The sequence below is a fragment of the Pholis gunnellus genome, assembly GCF_910591455.1.
Source record: "Pholis gunnellus genome assembly, chromosome: 13".
Lineage (NCBI taxonomy): Eukaryota > Metazoa > Chordata > Actinopteri > Perciformes > Pholidae > Pholis > Pholis gunnellus.
Window position 1 is genome coordinate 9,660,534 of NC_136540.1, and position 23,200 is coordinate 9,683,733.

Consider the following 23,200-nt stretch of genomic DNA (forward strand, 5'->3'; position numbering starts at 1 on the left):
CCATAAAACGCTGGTTTACGTCCAGCCGGGGACCATTTTTCCATGTCAGCCTCCTGGTTCCCTTCAGTTCAGCTCGGCTTTGACTGTTAATAATGACAGTTTCATAAACGGTTATATCCTATCTACAAGGACGGATCCATTTGTTTACTTTCAAATTCCCTGTTTAGCTCATGGAGTTTTGGTGTGCCACAGGGAATTGAATTTTCCTTATATATGAATTACCTTCAAACACAGCTGATTAAGTGCAGATTCAATATGTGACAGAGGAACGTCAGCAAGCCCTACTAAAAACTAAAATCTAATTTCTAAAACACTAAATCTTGGCCTATGCTCGCTGGGCTCTCTCAAAAATGTAGAAGCATTAGAAACTCTTCAACAATTAGTGATGATTTAACACCTACGATCCTTATTTTCATGTAGGTATCACACTTGAAGTGTGTTACAGGATCCTTCCCTACAGTGGAAGTTGAATAATAAGTTAATCAAACACATGTTGCTTGTTTGGGTGCAATAAAGGCATTTATTTCCCCATAACCTTTTCCCCTTTCCTTATTACTTATAAGATTTCAACAAGTGGTTAACAGAGCTTGACTTACAGACCTTAATGGCCATACGAGGAATCGATTAGACATGTCTACAAGTGAACAAACTGGTCTACAGGCATTCAAATGAAAACTGTGATCTGGACACTTGATCAGTACAGATTGCACCGACGGACTGTCCTACTGTTTCGTCATTTGTATTTGATATGCACCCATGACTCCCTGGAAAGCAGTACCGATACTGAATGGATTATCCTGGTGAAATAAAGTAAACCTCAAGATCTCACTGTATTTGATGGCAAGATGTTTCATTAAATGTTGTACTCTGATAGAAAAAAAGAGAATGTTTAATTTGCTTCTTGTATCTAGAAAACACATACAACTTTTATGAAGAGGATTATTCAAATATCATATCTTAATAATGAAGTGTTGCTGAGATATCTCTGGATTAATTTAGGTATAATATATGCAGATTCCTCCCTCAGACTACACATCATGATGCGTAGGGTTAAATGATGGAATCATAGGAAATCTGTTATTAGATTGTGAGAAATGTACTGAATCTCCGCAGAGCTAAATTATCTAGCGCATACGGGGTGAATGTATTTACATGAGTGATAAATTATCAATAAAACACAAGTAGATGATGTTTAAAAATGTAATGCAACCGACAACTCAAAGAAGGTTTTGTCACAACAACCAACTGTCTCAACCACTGTCCAGGAGGCTGATTCTGGATCTGTCTTGGGTGAGGTATACTGCAAGAAATGCAGAATGGTGAATGCTTTCAGTGGATATTGAAACCATTTTGCAGCCATGAGGCAGCTGTGTCAGAGCTGTCACATTGCTGAACCGTGTCCAGAGCTGATCTGCTGCGTGATCCGAAAGGGGGAAGGTAAGTTTGGCTTTGAAGTTGGGTCGTGTTAGTTTTATTTAGACCCGGCAGAAAATAACACAGCAGCTTGCCGCTTTGTTGATGCAGAGTGATCTGCAGCTCTCAGGGAGAATGCAGGTGTGTCAGGGTGTTTCTGAGAGGTCGGTGGGGTCAGGTGTGAGTGTGTGAATGGGCGACAACGTCTCATTTCCTTTTAACTGCCTGGATGCAAAGTTTGTGTTGGTCTCTAGTTTGGTGTGATCAGCAAGCAGGGAGCATTTCTGTAATTGGAACAATTAAAGAGTAAGATTTCCCCAAGCAGCAAACTCAACACAAATCAATAGCTAACGCCCAGGGTACAACTGCCCCATTTCTTCAATTCTGGCAGACAATTAGGTTATTTTTTTCTGTCGGCCATTCTATTTGTCAATGTCATATTGAAGGGACCTCTTTGGACTGCCTAAATTCAACACAGTTTATGTCTGAATTTAAGTCCAACACAAACAAACATACATTACAGGCTTTTCAGACTTGATTATATTAGTGTTATTATAACCGATAATTCTACTTTGTATTAACTTGGACGACTGACATCACTGGGTTTGTTGCTGTGTTTGCCAGCTGACAAGCTTTTTGCAATTTGTAATGCCAAGTGGGAGATAACGGAGCCAACAAAAATTCCCACACATCCTGCTTGTAATTAGCACTAGGAGGCTGACATGCCCATTTTTTCCCAGTTGGATTCTCACATTTATGGTAAATTCGCTATGACGTGAAAGCGGAATTAAAATCAGAGTGAAGATGTCAGCAGAGAGGATAGTCGTACGCCAGGTCCCTTAAATTCCTTTCAATTCAGTTCCTAATAGGATTTTTAGGCTGTAATCTGCTTCAGAATTCTTGAGCACTGACATACCTCTGTCAATTATGGATGCCATTTTAGTCTGCTCCTGGGGTGATAAAAAAAAGCATTCCTCCTTGCATCATAATATCCAAAGTAAAACGATTACAGTTTTTAGATAATGTCTCCATCCAGTTTCCACTTAAACTTTTGTCAATTACAGATTTGAATTCAATAATTTCAAATTAAGTGAGTACAAGTGATTGACACTGTGTGGTATTTCTTTCTTGAGTTTTTTGCACCTGTGTACCTTTCACTGAAATGTTGAGGTAAGCAAGAACATTCAAGAGGAGGTTCCTCCAAATTCAAATAGATGTAATGCTACGATGGCAAAACAATGCTCATTGCACTGCGGTTTGTTTCAATATATACTTGAATAAGCACAACCAATAGTCCAGTGAAGCTATTTAGAGCAAAAATATTTGAGAAATCTAGTCAAGCAGCTGGAACGGAGTAATGGTGGCATGTCTCTGCCTACCTTTGCAAATGATGCATTTCAGTGTTTATGCGTATTCAGCTGGGTGATTTAATAGGAGCAGCTTTTGTTACAGGGCAATAGATGGTGGCCTCTCTCTCTCTCCCTCTCACACAATGACGAGCACAAGCACACACACATATTCGCAAACACACTTTACTAGCACGTTGTCCTTGATGTGTCTCATAAAGACAGGCTGAGGAGGCCAGGATAGTTTCAGGCTGTAAAAGCAGCCTGTGAAATCACATTGAAGTCCCAACAGATGGCTCCCACTGCTCCTTCCTCACCGAAAATGACACAGCAAAGACACTATGAACGTGAGCAGCACATTCTGAAGCCACGCTTCCCTGAATGAGGACCTGAAAACAAGGTTGCATCTTGAAAGCTTTACTCAACAGCTGCTGATTGTGCTGTAAAGTGAAAAATAAGAATTTAATTAAATTACTTTTTTTTTTAAAGTCACTACACCCAGTAGGGGGCAGAATTAGTCCAGAAAACGTAGATGAGGTTTTAGAAAGGGGTGGGTGGAAAAACATGTAGCTGGCTAGATAACTAAGTATTCTTATACGATTTGAATGTCACACAGTGTGCTTCAGGATTAGAGGAAATATGGATTCTATAGATATATGTAGATGCAGATTTTTATCTCCATGGTCATTTTTTCTTCAGGCATTCAAAAGCAACTGAAACATACATTTCTTTTACTGAAGAGGGAGGGAGGGGAAGGGGCGGATGCTGTCTGCATTGTTCAATGGATGCCCCGGCTTAATTTTTCCTCTGGAGGGTTCGGGCCAAAAAGAAAAGGCACAGGAAGTAGGGGACAAGGGATGGCTGAGATGATACAACAAACCCACTTCACTTAATTATCTTAAGTGAATTAGCCCAGTCATCGCTATTCTGTAGCTGAATATGCATCAGGCAAATAATGATTGCGGAGACGATGAAAGCACCTTAATGGCCCTGTCTGTTTTCAAGTGCCAGTGCCTTTCAGCAGTCGCTACATGGCCAGAGAAGAAGAAGCACTTAAACCCTCCAACTAAATAGGCTTGCTGCTGGGTAGAAGGCAAAACAAAGAAACGTTAAGGCTGTACCTTCTCTACCGTTTCTTAGGTGAAAATCGGAATAAATAGTGGGGAATATGTAGGAGTAACTAAGGTGTGATTTGAATACTGGTAATCACAATTGTGCTTTACTAAAGGGGGCAGTTATTTTGATTAAACTGGTTCTTTCAATTAAATCCATTCCTCCCCTCCTGATGAGCTTGCACAGACCTGACATTACATTTAAAGAAAAACATCAGAATCAAAACAAAGACAAAAACAGTGGAATCACTTTTTGGTATTGAACTCCCCGAGGAACTCTAAATAATATAAAAGCTGAAATAGGCTATATGAAAATTGGGGAAAGTGTTAGGAAGAGGTTCAGAAGTGAGAGAAATGATCCCATAAAAAGGAAGGGAAAAAATGGCTGTAACGGATGAGATTAGACTTTCCTCCTGAAAGGTTGAAGAAAAAGGCATTGCTCTTTTAGAGGTGAGAGTGTTAGGTTGAATGTGTGAACTTTTGAGGATAAATGGGAAAAGCGAGGGGACTTTGCAGGCTGACGCCTCAAGCAGACCTCAATTATCCATTATTACCTGCATTTGATTACCACATCTCATTATCCTGCTTCTTCTTCCTCCTCTCAGTTCAGGAACTCTCACCAGGGAGCTTAGAGCAAGGGAGAAGCTGAGAAAAAAGTATAAAAGGTCTGAAAAATAATCTCCAGTAATTCTGCTGTGAATGCTACAGTCCCATGAAATAAATTCATTGACACTTTGCTGGCTTTTTTGCACTTGTTTCTGATTTTCACTTATTAAGGGGAGACACGCATGCAAAAACACTGTTTTTCATTCATGTTGCTTATATGTTGCTCACATAATATGTCTTCTTTCAGAAAACTAGAAAGAAAACACACAGAAAAATAAACAATTGTAGGTGTCTATTTTAGGGCTTTGTCGTTTCCGTAGATTTCTCAAAAATTCACCAAAAGTATGCAATAGATAATGCGTCATTTCCATATTTAAACATTAAAATAAACAAAATACAATGATTTTCTTAAGGAATAAACTAGGGAAGTTTATGGTGATCTCTACTAGTTAATTTGTTCACCTGTAGTATCTTGAAAAATGTATGTCATTTTAAAACACATATCTATAGGACGTTGTCTCGAAATTAGATTTTTCTCATACTCTCTCATGCAGAAGTCTCCACTTCAGTTGACCTTACATACACCAAACCTTCCAGTTTTATTCCTATCTATATTTTGAAGGTTTTTGCTGAGGGGTTTGTTCATGCATCATTAATACCCTGATTTCTATCATACGTTATTCCTGAAAACATGGTGAAAATATATTTTTTCATGGCTGTTTATATTTTCTGATTTATGGAGTGATACAAAGAGATATCCAAAAATTCCTCTTAAAAAGCTTTTGACTCTAATATGTCAACAACATGAAACGAGCATTTTGAACCTGACTTTATCCAATGTGCATAGTTCTGCTCTGGAAATGTATGCAAATTAGCACATATTTAATAATAGAATGAATCATTTAAATATTTTAATATATATTTTCAGAAAACATGTAATACAAAAAAGAATTGTCTTAAAGTAAGTATTCAACTGGGGAAGTTAGATGGCAATATGCATTAGTTGCATTTCTTACCCTATTCACCTGAGATATCCCTTCAGCAGCCATGAGCCATTCGGTGAGTGCATTTACTGTCTATAGTGACAGCGCGGACATTGAGACCAGGACCCACGCAATGACAGAATCTCTGATAGTAGGCTAAACTCTAATGATATGTTTGTAATCCCAATACACACTTTCTGTGTGTCATTATTGCTCTCAAGGTTTTTTTCGTGCACAATGTCATCACCATTCCCTCTTACAGCAAAATACTTCACTGTACCTTTGTTACCTACCAGTTCCATCACGGAGGGGACTCTTTCAGAGCTGAGGCCATCAAAGGGATATGCTTCCAAACACCAGTGCAGGTTTGACAGGAGGAAGCTCAACTTCCAGCAAAAAAAAGAGACGAGGGGACAAAGAACATTACACTTACATTACATTACACTTTGTAATTAACCATCCACTCTACTGAAGTTTTCCTAAGCTAAACACTACATCCCCACCGCCCCGAAGGGGCTGCTTAGACAAGAATTGCACTACCCTGCAATGGGGCAAGTATTATAATTCGAAAACAATGACGAGGGACATATTTGCTTGTGAAATAACTTGCCTGCCTTGCCATCTTTCCTCAGTGGAAAGTCGCCCAGTCACCATTTTTGGAAGACGAGTATCATTAGATGTTGAGTTGAGTACATCAATGAAGACTGTAAAAGCTATCACAGACTTTTTTGTGGCTTTTGGGATGCAGATCCTTAAGTCCACATGTGTTTTTTTTGCAGACTCAGAGTTGCTGAGAGGTTTTATTTTCATGCCGTTTGTGCATTTTGGGGCGATTAGCTTGGGAGCCATTTACGATTCTAATTGTGCCATCTCATCACTGACATAATGTGTCAACAAACAGATACGCTTGTTTTGATGGAGCTAAATAGTAGCTGGATTGTTACTTTGAGATGGGTAGCACTAACACAAAGTACGATTCTGCGTTCAAACTGACTGTTAGTTGTTTGTGTTTTCTCGCTTTCAGCTCCCTCAGAAGTTGGAGGACATGATTTCACCTTTGCGGAGCAGTGCAAAGGCCTGATATATTTTCCAGTTAAATTAACTGTTTTTAAGCATGTTAAATGCAATTCCAGTGTTTCTCTAAATTAAGAATCACAGTCTTAATCAACTCCGGAAAAGTAGGAGTTTGGAGCACTAGTCATTGCTCCATCTTGCCTTTAAGCCAATCACGGTGAACATTGCAGCTTTTCAGTCGTAGTAATATTGATGCGACACAGCGAGAAGACAATTTAACAAGAATATCTGCTCTAATCGAATAAACCCTCTCTATACAGTATGTAGGGTTAATCACACATTCTACCGTTCTGTCTCTGTCACTCTTAAAGTTGTGAACCCTGCAAACCCCAAAAGACGAGCGTATGCGTAAGTGAGTGAGATGATAGCCTTGCTGCCTTGGGGTAAAGTGTCTTCAAGTTCCTCTTGTTTACAAAAACCTTTTCTTGTGACAGAAATAACTTTCAACCGGGGAAAAGTACTACACTGCAGCTGCAAGACAAAACACGTGCACGCCCACAGACACACGCATGCGCTCACACACAGAGAAACGGGGAGAGGGGGACCAAATGCTGACTTCATAGAGTTGCTTTTGCCTGTTGGGATTCAATTAAGGAAACGTAAATGATGCTAGGATGACTGCTTCATAGCCTAATGGGCTCAGCTTAACATGTCTCCGCTTCTTATTATATTTCATTATGGCACAAAGGCTAGATGGAAACAGAAAGTGGGGGAGAGGACAAACGTGCTGGAAACTAATGTTGGAGAGGATGATTATCTGGATCATAAACAAAAACACTTGAAGGGGCGCTTGATTGTTGTTTGCATCATGAGCAACTCCTCAAGGCAACTGAGGCTGCCATCATCAGCTTTCTCTGTGTCCTTATATCTCTCTCTCTCTCTCTTACACTCACATACTGTGAATACACACCAGAACAAGATATCTCTGGGTATTAGACATTAAAACTGTCACGTTGTTAGGGACATAAAAATCCCCTTTCACCTGCTACAGAATTAGCATCCCTTCCTTCCTGGAAGCCAAAAAAGAAACCAAACCAACACGTAAAAATATGAATCACGTTGGTACATCACCATCTATAGCGGCGCACTGAGATGTCTGTTATTGTGGTACCCTGGAGAAGGTGAGTGTCTCCTCATTTAATGCCAGACTATCTCTCTATTAGTGAAGGACAAGAGCAGAGAGATGAGATGAAGGCATGAAAGGAATACAGCTTTAAAACAACACTGCTGCTTATCTGTCCCATCTCGCCCCCACCCTCTTCCTCCGTTTCAACCTCCCTCGATTCCCCTGGTTGCTTTGTAATGAAGTTATCCCACAGCAGAGTTCTTCTCAGCCCAAGCTGTCTTAAGAGAGAGGAGGGATGGAGGGAGCAGCAGAATCACAGAGAGGAGGAAGTATCAAAGACAACAACGAGGATAAAGCCTGGGAAGAAGTGAAGGGGATGGGGAATAAGGGAGGAGGCAGTGATTGAAGTTGATATGTGACATCGTGCACGAAGATAAAAAGACATACTCGAGCTGCCTAGGTGTATTCTATGATATTCAACAATTCCCAGTTATATTAGTAACTAACACTAATCAGTGCAATACCTATTGAATTTGGAAATGTACGCAACAGGGTGCTCGGAAATGTCATCACATCATTTCCTCTACAGGGGTATTCTCATTACATATTGTGCTTTTTGGGTTCACAACAATGACACACTGACGTGAATGGACATGTGCTGTTGAAATTGACATTTTGCTCTTTCTGGGTACAGTAAACCAAATGGAAGATACAGTCCAAGTTTGTCAATCCTAGTCACAAAAGACATTGTTAATGCTACAACAGGCTGAGATCACTTGTTGAGTATATTGGCCTTAAGGTCAATCCACCATCAAAGAATGGGATAACGGTTAATCAGATGTAACAAAAGGACGTACACAATTCACAGATTGCAATGTGATAGAAGTATGTCAGTTACTGTTAAATACGGGTACTCATTACCATGTCCTCCTAACTGTACAGGCACTTAGAATTCGGTGCCATTCCTAAACAATGAAAGAAGAAATTCAGTGATCTTCAACCAGATATTCTCAAAACGTTTCGCAGAGATTCATGTTTGATAATTTAACTTTTGCTCACGATTTCACCTACCCTGTCACTCTTTTGACTTTGCTTAGCTCAATTTAATTGTCACCAAAAGCATGTAGCAGAGGATTATGCCGTGCTACAGCAAAGCCTCTGTCAAGTGCCATATGGCATCACGACAATAACACCCCTAATGTCAACAGACCCCGTTCATTTGGCAGGAAATTGCAATTAAGATCTTATGGGCGCCCATGGGCTGCTTGGACTTCACAATTTGTCGCAGAATGATGTTAGGCAGGGACTGATGCTCCTTCCTCCACTCAAACTTAGCTTGAGTGGCTTCAAAGTGACCAAATAGACCCGCAGGAGAGACCGACTCATACAAGTAAGGGACTTTGTCCCTATCCAGTGTTGTGCCATTGCTGCGCATCTCCCCTGCTGAGGGAGGATTCTGCACAGCGGGACATGTGGGAAATGTAATCAGTAGCGAACCTGAGCCCGCCGCGTAGGACAGTCAAGGGACTCTCTGGGGGCATCTGGGCCACAAAGTCTACAATAGCGTGAAAATGCAAGAACTTTGGAAATTTCTTTTTCACTCTTTTGCTCACTTTTGCTTTGCTCCCACCTCCTACACCTCAGGTTTTGGTTGTCATTTGATAAAGCACCACAAAGACTGGAGGAAAGTTGCAGAGAGAAAAGAGCTCACTAAGTCACTACGAGGCATCATATCGCCTGATTCATGGAGACTCTCTTTTCTCAGTGTTTATTGTAATGCTGGCTTTGCTTGAAACAAGGTCCAAGCTCTCTCCTGTACACTCGCTCTTTTTGCTATGCCATCCTTGTGCCGTTCATTCTTAAAGTCAGCAAAATACAAAGACATATGAACACACACACACACAGTGTGTAGGTGACATACATATTTGAATGTACACACACAGATACCCATGATGAACAAGGGAAATCATCAAATACGTGTTGTCGGCTGCTTTTCATAAGGTGAAGAAAAGCATAAACACACACACACACACACACGTGTGAGCAGTCAGAAGTGATTAAAGTCTCCCTAATTGCACTCTAAAAATGGTGCTTTGCTTTGCCACAAAGCCGTTTTACTGTTATTGCTGAAGAAGCAAGTTCTGCCCCAAGGTGTTTGATTCCCTCTTTCTTAATGCTTGCCTTTAAAACACAATGAAACAAAACTGTTGTGCAAAACTGTTGTTTTTAGGCACCTCAGTGAAACAATGCAATTACTGCTAATGCAGTTTTGTATTGAACAACAACAACACCTTATCTTCACATGGAACTTGAGAAGACAAAATCTAAGCCGGCAGCTCCCTTGCAATTTATAACTTCTTGAATGAAAAACAAGGACAAATTCTAAGTGAAGTCAAAAATCTCAAAGTTGAAGTCAAAACAAAAGTAAAAGTGCCAAGGAAGGTAGATGCAACAGCAAACATGCAATTACGTTCGATTATTTTCTGTGGTTGTCACAAAATATGAAATGAAGAAAGGATGACTTGTGTTAGACGCACAAAGGTGGCAAGACTTTGCACAAAAGCAGTGCACTTAAAGAGGTACTGCACACTTAAACGTGTTTTTTGAGCTGTAAAATAAATTTGACAGTACTGTGATAAAACACAATAATGATGGTGTTAGTATTGAAATTTCTTGCCAAATGTACAGTATAACAATCAGTATTTCATGGGTTGAAAATGGCTAAACTACTGTTTTGCTGGCGTAGAGTCGACCGGTCTATTGGCTAATAAAGCATTTTACAACGTTTAGGATCTAATGATTTAAATAAGAACTATTCAATTGTTCATACAGTGAATCTGGCAGGATGATTACTAACTATATACATCTCTCATATTGGTTACAATATAGATTTGTGACATTGAGAATCCATCTTAACCGATTAAGACTCACACAAGTCCGCACATTTCTCTCAACACTAATCCCCCTTGTTTTGTGGCCAGTCTTTGTGGAGACGAATCAACAAAGCTGCTGCGATGAGGTTTGTAGAAGCTTTGAAGCTAATTTCCAGTGGATGAATTTCCACTGGAGCTGCTCTCTTGTTGGAAAGATTCAAACAAGCTAATTATTAGGCCATGATAGTCAGAGAAATTAATTGTAAAAGCAACTTGTGTTGAATTTGAAATGAATATGCAACAATTTCCCTGTTGCACAATGTTGTGAATGATACCTTTGCCTTCTACGTCCCCAATTTGGCAAGTGTGATTTTGAATTGAATTTGAATCTGATGCACGGTGAGAGAAAGAAGAAGAGATAGAGATGGAACCCCAGTAAGTACATGGAGAAAGAGTGAGTGAGTGAGAGATTAAAATGGATTCTGAGTGAACGATAGTGAAATAGAAATAGACAGAATAATAGAATACAGCCGAAGATTGAAATTGAGAGTGAATAGGTGGATAGCCAAAGATGGACAGACTAAGATAGGGGTTTATAATGCAAAGGGAGGCAAAGGAAGATATAGTTTTAGTGCGAGATAAATGAGACAGAGAACGTTAACAACAGAATGCTATGAGCATATGTGAGGAAACAGAGAAAGAGAGAGAAATAGGAAGGAAACAGAGGCAACAAAAGCGTGAGGCGTCCTCCCTCCCCCAGTCGGGCGAAGAGACCAGTGTAAATGAGATCGACTCATTTCCAACACATAGACACAACCACCCACCCCCATCTGTCTTTGACAAACACGCCCTCATACACACACAAGCACAGGCACACACATGCACACACAGCGGCAACCAGAGATGAAAGGAATCAATGGATTATAAGCAGACATCTGAAGAGTCCAGTCTACTCCCGGGAGGATCAACCGTAATTGGTCCAGACAAACAGCCAAAGGACAACAACAATAACAAAGCCTCCACGCACGCCGAATCCAGCAATTAATAAATCAGAACAGGAATAGCAAATTAAATCTATGAGCAAATATCGCTTTGAACACATCTCCATTATTCCTAGACTATTGTTGTGGTCTGACGGTTTCAGAACGTTTGCGCGGACATTTCCATATCTGAATGAGTGACCATCACATCTGCATGTATGCCGGGCTAGGTTTTGGTATTTGGTATTCATTTGCTTTTGCTGGTTTGTTGCTCGTTAAAAGTTGATCGATAAACAATTCCATGGTTTAGCTTTCATATCAGGCTGGAGGGTGGTGATCGAATAAAAAACTGTGTGGGACTCAGAATACTTAAACGTGGGATTGGACCCTCTGTAGAGCTCTTGTTATTCACATCAGACACTGTATGTCAATGCCTATGTGTGCCAGTCTGTGTGTGTGTGTGTGTGTGTGTGTGTGTGTGTGCGTGTGTCACCTGTGGTAGATGAATAGATGGAAGTCCCACTGTGCCCCATGGATCCAGGGTGGAAAAAACAAGTATCTGGTCCATCTAATTGATTTAGGCCATCATCAGTGTAACTGGAGGCGTGACTGAGGACCACCTCCAACACAGTGATCCCTCAAGGTATGGTAGCTCAGTCAATCTCTTCAGATCTTCATGAGCCCCAAAACGACTGAATAAAGAAATGGGATTAAGGGTGCTGGTGTATGTGTGCGTCGGGACGTGTTTACGCGTGAGATTCAAGGCTGTGCTAGGCTGCAGGGCTGTTTCTCAATCTAAAACAGTGAGACAACACTTACAGTGTTAATTGCTAGTTGCTTTTGTATTTTTCAAACCACAGAGGTTTCATTTTGTTGTTGCAATCCAGGAAGAGAAAAAAAAAAGCCACAAGTTATATACAGTAAATCAGTCGGAAAAACTGAATAATTTAGTGTCTTTAGGAACAGTAGGCAGGTGAAAGAGAAATAGAAAAGATAAGTATCAGCTAGAGAGGCAATAAAAGAACAAAACAGGATGACATAGGGCAAAGTTTAGACAAGCATATCGTGTGTTCGCAAAGTTAGTGCTTCATTTATTTTCAATGGAGCCGCTCAGGGCTGTGCTTTGATATGACATTACAGATTAGACTCTTCTGTTTTCGCCCCACCAAGAGAGCTGTTTGGATAATCTTACTAGAATGTCTTAAATTGAGGGAATGACTCACAATGAACTCAGTTATTTGGATACTGACAGTAACATGATTCATGACTAATTCTCCGAAAGTCAGTCAGTCAATCGGGAGCATTGTGTAATAAAGCCTGTTTTCATGCGACGATTTCGATATAAAAAGGCTGTAAATAGAATCTAGGTTATTGTGGGTCACATATCCGACTGGAACCTATTAGATATCACGTTCAAAGAGTGCACTGGGTGTGGGCACACAAAAACTCATCAACTAATTTATTGCCAAGCAATTTAAGAAAGTCTTGTGTTTTTAATGATCTATATATCACATTGATTGTGGGATGACGCCTGTACACAAAATGTGGCACGTCACCAAACAGTTGATACGATACCTTGTATACCTGTCTGAGACACGCGGTCAGAGGATATGGGGCCATATATTGCAATAATGTTTGTGTGGTTTTATTTGACAGAGCAGGCTCTTCTGCCTTGTGTCTCCAAGCAGCAGTGCGGGACTCAGCACAACAGAATCACATTTTATTGAGATACGGGGTACACAAATCGCTCCTGGCAAGATATGCCATTGACAAGTATGGCAGTACAAAATAGGACAAGAAGGGGAGTTGCAGAGGGAGAAATAATTTCCTACAGCCCATACCGTGGCATGTTCAAGGTAGCAATTATATAACTGAAATTATGAGTGACAGTGAGCCCTTGTCAGATTATAAACTGCACTCAAGCATCTTCATTAAATGTGAACAATGACTAATTAACTTGAATGTGATTGTGATTAAGACCAGTTGAAGGTGCTCGGAAAATAATTGAACTTGGAGCTGCTGCTGAATATCATGTGATAAGATATATATATACTTCACGACCAAATTTGACCAAATCCTGGTTGTGATCTTGTCTGATAATGACTGAAACATAATCACAGTTTGCCTCCCACGACTGTAATCTGCAAATAATTCATTAAATGTGTGATGCAGAGTTCTTCACAGTTGGTTAGAATTTCCGCTATAGAGTGCTCATCGTCAGACGGCTTATGTATCACCACAGTGAATTAATTAAATGAGCAAAAGACAGAAGGGAAAACTGGTGCCAAGTTAGGGCTGCGTATTCCATTTCCCCAAGGAAAAAGTTTGTGCAACATGGAAAATCCATGCATAGGATCTATAAATGAGATATCCTCCTCTAACCGACAGACCTACATTTATCTTGCCAAGACTTTAAAGTAAAGAACTGATGAAGAGTGAGGTTTTGTACTTTTGTGATCTCCCCTCTTGAGAGAGAGTGATGTCTTATCTTTGTATGTCTTTGTAATACTCACAATAAAACCATAAATAAACATGAACACTTGGGCATACTGTAGGCATAAATTATGACTCAGACAATCTTGTCCACATTGTTTAAATACAATGGAAGTCTTCATGAAACTTCAGAGTGAGGAAAGGCAGATAATGGTGAAACTGGTGGGTAGTGTTGAGGAATAAGTAGCCTAGTAGACAAAATAAACGAGCATATAAAGATGAATAAATAATCTTTGAAATATTATTAGTAAGTGAGTTGTATTGAAAGTAGTTTATTTCCAGCAGTTCATTGTGAATATAAAACAAGAAACTGTTAAAAAAAAAAGCAGAAAGACAAATGTTTACTGTTGGTTTTTGATCAAGTTTATTGAAATGACGCCTCAGAAAGTGTGTGTGCGTGTGTGCGTGTGTGTGTGGGGGGGAGTCAGGAGGTAACCTGACTCCGCAGGGTGAGGGCACAGGCGAGAAAGACGTCTGCAGAGTGAGAATATATCCTAACAACGAATGTCCATGATTGCAGCTATCGCAGAGTCATCACCCGGTTGAGGACGTATTGCAACCTGCAGAAGACAAAGGCATGCGTGTGCGCGCGCGCGCGCGTGTACTGACTCGATGCCCTTTGTAAAAGTTGCGATGTTGATCGCAAACAGCATTCTGTCACTGTGTGGTGACGCAAGCAGAGGATTCTGTCACTGTGTGGTGACGCAAACAGAGGTGTCACTGTGTGTCATCGTTAGTTGGTGTACTCATTGGACAGAGAAGGAACTCTCCTCGGACTCAGTGAGGAGTAGATGGATGTCTACTTAGCTGAACTGTCACCAGCCTGAGCACCATGTTGGACTGTGAATATCTTCGCCATGCGCCATGTGTCACTCCAGTGGACTTGTGAGTACAAAGTATTATTGCACATGCACTTCATTATGGTCGTTTGTTTTAGGAGACAACACTCCCAAACAACCATTCAGGCCTGCATAGTTTTCTTTTATTTGAAAAGACACTACTTTTGAGTTACAGAGTGATTTTGTGCTTGTGAGAGTGTGCCCCCCACCCCCCCCCCTAGCTGTATATTTAATTTGGGTAAATAAGGTCATATAATATGAATGGAAGTTTAAGTGGAAGAATATGACTCCTCTGCGTGTGATCAGCTTTACAAGAAGACATATTGCTGTGATGGATTTGTTGGCTCAAACAAAAGTTACGTTGACGTTCAGCATTAAGGCCCCTGTGTTTAGATTTAGGCTATAGTGCTGCAGGATCGAGTCCTAAAACCTGGAAATGAGTCAGCTTTTCTGCACTTCAGGTTCCCTCGTCTTGAAGTCAATGTTTTTTTTAAATAGATTTGAGTTAGATGCCTGAAATTAAGTCTGTGGTTAACACAGTCTAAGAGATTTTGTTATCCAATTTATAATGTCAGTAAATACCCCAGTTGTGAATTTTAAAGCTTTTACATGTCTAACAAGTTGTGAAATGAGACAACAAAACGTCAACAAGTCCGCATTTATCTCCTTGTATATACTCGCGCTCCTGCAACTGTGGTGTATTTTACAGTAGTTTTGATAACGTTAGTATTTTATTCCTAGCGATTGCATTTACCCTTCAAAGGTGGTGTTCATTTGGGAAGATTATCTTGCTGAAGAAAACATGTGAGCATCATAAACTTCTGTTTGCCACAGAGTTTATTTTCTGTAATAATCTGAAATCCAATGGAAAAATCCATTGGCCTGCAAAAATACCTCATCCCTGCAGCAGTATACAGTATATGTAGGCAGAACATCAACTGGTATATGGTAGCCTATAGATTATACATTTAGTTATTAATCAAAAATAGATAAACTACAATAGGCAACTCTCCTATGGTATTTAATTGTCTTTTGACTGTTGTGTGTGTTCTTCTGTTGAGGCACTGCAGCGCTCACAATTGACACGTGTCGTATGACCCGGCAGTTTGTTTTTAGCTTAACTCGGCAAAACACAGAGTTGTTTGTTTTAAGACCAGCATTGTTTACATCCGTGTTTATTAGCAGCATTAGCTTCCATCTTTCTTGGTTACCACTACCTGTAGTTAAGTGGAATAGTGTGACGCCATTGGTAGGACTCTGTATCGTGGAACTTTGGTCACGGGTTTCCTTGTGCGTGTGCATAATTCAAAGAGATCAGAGACCCACTCATTAAAAAAACCAGCTCCTTAACCTTACTAGAGTTCTAAAGCTCCACAGGGAGCCAGACAACAGACAAGTTCAATTTTTTTGCCTGTCATCAAGTTACAGGATTTACGGTAATTGGCTCCGGCTAAAAATACATTGCTACTACCTGAATTTTTTGTACGCTCTTCCTTGCTTATGATAATTATTGTCTTGATTAGCAAATCTGTGCATTTTGCTAACCTCAGTCACTCAAGGTTTGCCTAAATCACGCTCACGCTCTAATTTTCACTAGCATATGCAGCAGAGTGTCTTTGCTGTAGAGCACGACTGTGGTGAAGGAGAGCAGCGCTGCAACACTACAGGGTGCTACACTCGACTACAATGAAGGAATGAATAAATTAATCAATGAATGAATCAAATCACATCACCTATTTCAATTATGAAAACATTGTGACAGCAAGCAGTGCACGAATTATGTTTTTGACAGACAACAGATAAACAAGTAAATTAATAAAAAAATGGTGGTATCAAAGCTAATTAACATACACCACTGCAGATATCACAAGGCTTCTTGATAAGCTAACACAACTTTGATTTAAGGGAAATGAATGTAAACACATTTAAAGGTTAGAGGTTTGTGGTAGAGTGAGTCCCTCTGTTGTAATATCAATGGCTTGATTCCCAAAAATTGACTGCGTTCATGCCTCATAAAAGGCCTAACCTAACCATTATTCTTTTTGATTAATGTATATTCGACAAATTCATCTATTATCCTCCAAATAGTTTTTTTAATCAACGATTAGTTAATATACCCAAAATAAATATCAACAACTTAAACACTGATTTAATATTTCAATATTTGACTCTACCATCTTCTCGTGAAAACAAACAAATGTAACGTGATAATACCTTATTTGTCTTATTTGTCAGATTCCTGATCAGAGAAATACTGGACCTCAAATTCAAAAGGATTGCTGTGAACAACAGATTAGTTTGATCACCGAATGTGATAGCAACCCTCTACGTGACCTGTAGAATCCATAGTTTTACTTAAGTACTTGTGTATGATATTGATTTATTTCATGGAGTAATATGCAGTCAGGATAATTAAATGTATCTTTGCATCAGTGTGGGCCAAGGGAAGTAATTGAAACAACAGTCAGTAACGTCAGCTAAAGCCATTTCCTCACTCATACGTGGCTGTTGAAGTAAACGGAACGTGTTAAACGGCCGAATAACAACGTTAGATGTTGTCATGGTGTAACATCACATTACCACAACAGCAGCAGTGCAGAAGTTATGTTTAGCATGGGGGCAATGAAGAAACATCTAGAAAATCAATTTCAAGTGACTATAACTAACAGAAACACGTGTCTCGTGTTGATAATCCTAACACTATATGTATCATACCTTGGTGGGGACCAAAAGCAAACAAGACACGGTGCTGTCTTGCTGCCGCTGCTGTCTTGACAAAGCGCTCCAGGATGCTTTCACTTTTGGTTCGTGCATAACCGTTGTACTGCTGTGATAAGCCATTTTTCAATTTGCAGAGTGTACAGAGCACCACATTGCCGAGTCTCTTTCTAAAATACTTCCACACTTTAGAGAATCGTAGGTAAGATATTCATAGCTGCAGCTTGTTCTCCGAAGGAATGCATGCTTTGACCGGGAACAGCCAATACTTGCGATGCGCCGACCAACTGTGATACAAGTAACACAAAATAGTCGGGCTGTGTATTGGCATGCACCTTTACAATGCGATACATATCGCGATACACGTGTCACGATACGATATATCGCGATGTACCGCGATACGATACACTACATATTGCAATATATTGCTTGTGAGACGCCATGTTGTGATTTTGGCCGGATCGATGGCAGTAGCGGACGTATCGTTAAAAATATTATCACGATAGTAAGCTATATCAATATTTTTGCACAGCCCTACAAAATAGTACTTTATAGTTAAACTTTTTTCCGTACTTTCTGTCAAACCAATTTCATCTGAGATCTTGTAGTCGGAGATGATTAACGACTGAGAAAACAGTACACTTGTCCCCTGCTGTTTTGGAGGACATGAATACTATTTACTGTCCGAGCATTGCAGTGTTTCCTGAGAGTGATTCTCCTCTGTGCATGGTTAAACAAATACTTAAACAAAACATGTGACCTTCGTCTTGATTTGATGTGACTTGATGTGAAAGTCAGGGAGGCTAATCACAGAGACTTACTGAAACCATTTCAATGATGCGGGAATATTACTTAAACGCTGTGTGAATCTAGGGTTTATAAACCTTGTCATTACAGCTTTGATATTTGCTATGATTTGTCTGGTCTGGATATTGGTAAACGTAGCCTATGTAATGGAAAAGAGAGGTTGGCTGTAAAACCACTGATCCTTTTAACCTTTCCTATCTCTGGAAAATGACATTGATCAAAGGAAAATACCATGTGCTTACGCATTGGCAAAGAAACTGTTTGAGAAAAATGAATATAGACAGAGCTATTTACTCATTACCCCTCAGTGTTAAGACCCTGCAAGCCGTTTCATGATACAACTGCCCTCAATACCTCCTTTTCCCTGTCAGCTTCAATCCTCCACTCTCCCTGGTTTACTTGCTATGTCGCCCATCTCCCCTTCCCTCCTACCACCCTGCTCTCTTTTCATTCTCCTCAGGGAGACGTTTAAAGAACTCCTCTGAAATACTGAGCAGCCTACTTAAAAGAGAAATACGTTGCTACGTTTGCCATTATGATCCTTATTATGCCTATTCCTTGAGACATTTTCTACTCTTGCACGACGGCTTGGACAGGATTCGTTATTGTTCCTTTTTTTAGTCTTGAAGAAGTTTGTGAAAACCACGCACACACGCACACACGCAAGCTCATATGGAAGCATAAGCAACATCTTTTTGTCGTTGTTGTATATACAGTATACAAGGTACTCATACATCAGCAGTAACCCCTACATAGCTCCAATTAAAAAAATTTGTATCTAAGCATTATCTGACAATGATTTGCTCCAGAATAGACCTCCCCTTTTCTTTTCTTTTTTTTCAGCTGAAGAAGATCGATTGCTAATGATATAAATGTGAATTGAAGTTGCAGTGGTGCTGTAACTGTTGCATATCTGCACCTACTGTATAGTCATGTGTGTGCACTTTTACTAACAACTCTATAGCTGCTCACCGTGGTGGTGATAAGGGCGCGTACAACTAAACACGCAGCTCTGACTGTTTGTGAGTGTGTATGTGCATGTTTTAATGTGAATTTGGGTTATTTTGAATTAAACTGAACATCCATTCTCTCACCTCAAGCTCTCTGTCTCTCCTGAGATGAATTTGTTTTTTTTCCTTCCCATTACTATTATGTATTTTCCAAGGGCCATTTCTGTTTCAGGATTAACTGTAAATGTGTTTACAGTTAGATTAGCTATCCTGTCACATTTGCTCTCTGTGATTTAGTGGCTTAGTTTATGTGTGTGCGTGCGTGTGTGTGTGCGTGTGCGTGTTGGTAATGGACTGTTGTGTGTGTGTGTTTGTTCTTGGGAGAGGGTTTAGGTGATTTAGTGGCAGTCGAGCAAAATGCAGACCAGCCAGGGTAAGCAGGAGCTCAGACAATTCTGTAGCGGTGACACAAAACGATAACCATTTAGTTATTGTCATGTCCCTCGCTATTGCACAGCTTTTCAAAAGAAATACAACAAATTAAACACTGCTTTGGTTTGGGTCTGCACGCACGAGGTGAACGAGCACGGGAAGGAGTAAAGCTCCCTCTTTTCCTGGAGGAGGAGTAGGGGGCAAAGCCCAGAGGCTGCTGCGATCGAGAGATAACAGCAGTGACCCTGAGTTAATTGGCAATTAGAGAGCTGCCAGCATTATAGTTAAGGGCTATAATTAGGATTCTCTTGCGTAAATGTGTGTTTGCGCTTGTGCCAGGTCCGTGTCAATGACATGCTCATGTATAGGAGGTCTGTTTTTACTTTTTTACATGGCCCTGTTGGTCATCTGTGTACCCAAATGGTTTTCTATTTTTTTTCACCTGCACCGTCTCTTTCTGTCATGGCAACAGCACAGGCATGTGGGTACACTGCATTCTTTTTTCATTTTGCGCTTACACCACTAACTATTGACATATGTAGAGTGGTAGTGACATACATTGTATTTCCCTCACATTTCTTGTTTGTGTTTACCCGGATGATTTGATTGCCGAAATACTGTATAGAGTATCACTCCCTCCAGGAAATGCACAACTTCGTGGTTCTTTTGTTACTGATGGATCGTCGTCTTATTGGCACCTCAGTCAACATCACCGTCATCAAATCCACCTTCGAACTGTTCAAAAAAAAACATGGCAATGTACAAAGAAGCTTGCATTCGCATCGCACACAAACTGTAGACAGGCAACTGTAAATATGAAGGACGAAACATACATCGCTGGCTGCACACAGCCGAGAGGGAATGAACACCATCAAATCTTCAAAACCGTTAATCCAGTTTCACCTTAAACGTAAATCTGTAAAAATGCGGAGTACAATCCCCTCTGCTGCTTCACATGCCTTCTTGGAGGACATTGCCAAAAGTAAATCTGTCCCATGCCCAACATAAACCTATTTACTATGTAGTTTTAATACAAACAAAACAATATTCATGAAAATAATAAGTTGTACACATCATATGTAAACAAACATATCAAATAATGACATGAATAATTTTTACGGCACTTTAAGAGAGGATAGGAAGTAGACCATAGGAGTACCCACTTCTTGCAAGTGGTGGATGTGTGTGTATCTATGCATGTGTGTCGCCATTTTTTCCTGATTACAGCAGGTCATTTTTCCACCTTGCAGTGCTAAGAGAGGGATGAAGAAGGAGGAGGAGATAAGGGTGGGAAGGGTAGAAAGAGCGAGGTTCTTCTACTTTGAAATCCCATCTTTCCAAGGATGGATTCCCTACTGAGAGCCTCAGGCTTTGTCCTCCTTTCAGCCCCTTTTGTGTGTGTGTGTGTGTGCACACGTGTATTTGTGTGTGTGTGTGCGTGTCAGGTAGAGAGTCAGTGGTTTTAGTCCTGCTATCAGTTGCTGGTGTCAGTCTAGTCTCCTATCAACCCCCACTCCCCCGTCTCCACACATACTGTCAGAGGACCCCTTAGGACAGTCCATGAATCTCTCAGCACCGTGTTTTGTAGAACTGAGCTAAAAGCCACTGCTGAGTCCGTGCCAAAAATGGACACGGTGCCACCAATAAAGGCACAGCTGCCACGTCCAAATTTGAAGCCTGAATCCACTAGTCCAGTGAAAGATAAAAATTCACAGCATGGACATTGTATCTGTGAGTAGCCTACTGTGTCCATCTCTGCGTTATCTTTCACCAACGAGGCATCTCACACACACACACATTCTTCCAGGCACAGTAATGTATAGTAGCTGCACCGCATGTTTTGGCAGTTGGGTGAGGTGATAATCTTGGGGTTTATTTTAACATTTAATGCCTTAGTTCTGCTTTTATTTAACTTTAAGAGGCCTTCATGGCAGCTGCTACTTTGCTGGAAGGATAACTCAAGAATACACTGCACATTCAGCGCCTTAATGGAGGCTTGCTACAGATGTGTGACATTATGAAAGGCTAACATTCAACTGTCATGCTATTTCTTCGCTTATCATATTTCAAAGAGAGCTATTTCAGTTTTCTACGGTCTGGTATATGTAATAGCAGCAATCCCTGGTTACCACTAAACGCTCCCCTGATGAATGAAAGGATTTTCTGGTGTTTTTTCCCTCTGGAGAAAAATCCTGCTTCATTAAAATGTTTTGACCCATCTTACTACTGATATGTGGAGCTGAAGTGTCTCGTTTAATATAATTTAAATGTTGACAAAAGGGACAAATGCCTTGAAAGGAATCACAATTAATTATCATATTCTAAAAATGTTGCCGTTTTTGCTGGCAAAGTTTGCAGTCACGGATTAGATCTTCACTGATATTTCCGCTCTATCGGAGTCAGATGTGCCCCAGGCCAGAGTCATTAGAGCTATTAGGACCTTGAGTCCAAAGAGCAACTTGCTTTGGGAACCGGCCGATGTTTTTGCAACTGTGGTGTTGCGTTGGCGAAGACGTTTAAATTTTCATGAAACTTTTATTTCGACCAGTTATCTCAATGAGACACACAGTCTCATTTTCCAGAGAGACCTCATACAACTTGGTGGCCAAAAGGCCATGGTTACTGTCGAACACTGCTGAGTAAAACACACTTTTACAGTCTTGTCTCTGAATATTGATACCCCCCCGCCCCGTACGCACACACACACACACACACACACACACACACACACACACACACACACACACACACACACACACACACACACACAGCTTAAGTTCAATTCTTTATTCAGACCTTTTAGGTTTTATATGTTTTGCCTCCCTTTTTTGCTGTACCTATAAATCATTTTCAAAAGTGCCTACAAAGTACACCCACTCAAGCATGATACAAAGGCTGTTAGCACATGACTACGACTAAAATCCATATTGTATTGTTAGAGCGCAAAGTAACAATAATAGAAGGACAGCAAAAAAGGTCTTCACCACCTCTAAATCCTCAGATGCTGAGTGCCCTGGGAATATTGCTTTTTTCTATTTCACTATACAGCTTTGGTCATGTTTTCCTAGGCACCTTACTTACCACAGTAACCCCTTTACACATTTACATTCAGACAACGTGAACAGTATAAATATTTGGAAATGTGGAAAACCCAACCAGAAAGATCATTTTTGAAGTGGTTGACAAATGGCGAGTCAAGATGCCCAAGCCTCTGCTTCTACCTTTTTTGGAAACTATTCTCTACCTTCACTTCCCCTTCTTTTTCACAACGTATTTTGTCTGCTTGTTTGAAGAAGAGGTTGACATCCCAAGCACTTATTCCAAACCATGACCCTTCTCCACTCTCCCACAAACTTTTGTAACCTCACTGATTATACTCCTCTCACTCCTGTCTCTCCAGGCGGGGTTTTGAAACTGGTGTCCTCCAGCTAAACTCACCGGAGACTTGATTGCCCTTTACACAGCTTCTAGTTCAAATCCATCTCCATTCTCCGCTGTACTGGAATGT